The 1864-nt window shown below is 36.9% G+C and overlaps 1 pseudogene; it reads right to left on the bottom strand.

Annotated features, from left to right (window-relative positions):
• Positions 1-642: 642 nt before the first annotated feature.
• On the bottom strand, positions 643-706 carry LOC120172383 (annotated as a pseudogene).
• Positions 707-1864: the final 1158 nt, after the last annotated feature.

Below are 1864 nucleotides of genomic sequence, written 5' to 3'. Positions count from 1 at the left end.
GTAAGGGTGTGAAAAGAGAGGAAAATAAAAGAAAGGCTTCGGGTTTAATTGAGGTGTAAAATAAAGAAAAGGAAATAGGCTCAAATGTGGTTCACTAGTGGATATGTGAATGGGTAGGCTTTTTGGGAAAGTAGGTTTATCCTAGTGCCCCTATTACATTAAAACATTATGTTCAATACGTAGTCTCGATGAATTGTGATTACAAGTTCTAGAACATCATAATTAGTCTGACACACACAAGTCAAATAATTATTAAGAAAGAAATGTATGCTCGTTAGACTCAAATCTCACAAGAAACGTTTATATGTGCTGAGTCAAATTCATCTCTATCGACAAAAGCATGAATTATCAAATTCAACAAAACAAATTTACCAACTATATCAATCACCAATCATGCAAATTAAATTCGATCAAAACATGGTCATAATTCAAAAGGAAACAGGAGTATAAAGTGAAATTCAAGAATAACAACCAACGATCCCATCACATCAATATCAGAATATCTCAATTTTAAACAATCAATTAAGTCAAGGAAAACATTTGACATGCTTATCCTTCCCCCTCACTTAATTCATTTTATCCCAAACATATGTCGAATTAAAAACAAAGAGAGGGAAAATGAATACTCCCCAATCTAGTGGCGAAAATTTGGACAATTTCTCGATTTGTGCATTTCATCCTTTCGCAGGGGCCATGCTACTCTTCGTTTGGAAGTCAAAGTATAATGGCTCATAATTTTCAGCAGTTCTTCTTGCCAGAAATCTGATATGACACTTCCCTTTTAGGTTTTTGGCTCACGTACTCAATGTCAAATTCGGATAACAACATCTACCATCGGGCTTTCGATGGAATGATATATGATTTCACAATCAGTGAACTTCTTGTTAGGTAGTAAATGACTTTCCTTCCTCCTGGATTCATCATGCTGACCTAGAACATACCCCCATTGAATTCTCGAATATGGATAAATAGAGGAATAGAGGTTTACCCTGAATGGGGGACATTAAGATAGGAGTACGAGATAAGTATTCTTTTATTTTGAATGCAGTATCTTAATCCCATGTTTCAGAGTTATTTTTTGAAGAATGAGAAAAATTGGGTCGTAATTGTCGATCAATTGAGATATGAATCGGGCTATGTAATTTAACATGCCCAGAAAACCTCGAACCGCTTTCTGTGTTTGTGGGGAAGGTAAATTCTAGATGGCTTTGACTTTATCTGGATTGACTTCGATACCTCTCCTGCTGACCAAGAAGCTTAACTCTTAATCTTTTAAGGAGCTTTCTCAGATTCTCGACATGTTCATCTTCGTTTGTTCTTTGACAATCATGTCATCGACATAAACCTCGATTTCTTTGTGCATTTTGCCATGAAACAAGGTCACCATGGCTCTTTGATATGTTACCCCAATATTCTTTAGTCCGAAAGGCATCATCTTGTAGCAGAAAGTTCCCCACATTGTGACAAATATGGTCTTTTCCATGTCCTTAGGATGTATCTTAATCTGGTTATATCCTGAGAATCCGTCCATGGATAAGAAGAAAGCCTTCCTGTAGTATATCCACCAAAGTGTCTATGTGCGGTAGAGGAAAGTTATCTTTGGGACTCGCCTTGTTAAGGTCTCGGTAATCAACACACATGCGTACTTTTATGTTTTTCTTTGGAGACGACATTATGTTAGCCACCGATTCTGGATACTTGGCCACTTGAAGGAAGCCATCATCGAATTATTTCTTGACCCCTTCCTTGATCTTAATGAGCATTTCAGGTCTCATTCTCCTTAGCTTTTGTTGCACAGGTTTGCATTCTGGTTTGATAGGCAGTTTGTGGACTAATTTATCTGTATATAGTCTTGGCATGTCTT

Source organism: Hibiscus syriacus, unplaced genomic scaffold (genome assembly GCF_006381635.1).
Source record: "Hibiscus syriacus cultivar Baekdansim isolate YM2019G1 unplaced genomic scaffold, ASM638163v2 tig00111848_pilon, whole genome shotgun sequence".
Taxonomy (NCBI): Eukaryota; Viridiplantae; Streptophyta; class Magnoliopsida; order Malvales; family Malvaceae; genus Hibiscus; species Hibiscus syriacus.
The sequence above is the reverse complement of the archived record's forward strand: the minus strand, read 5'-3'. Positions and strand labels throughout refer to the sequence as shown.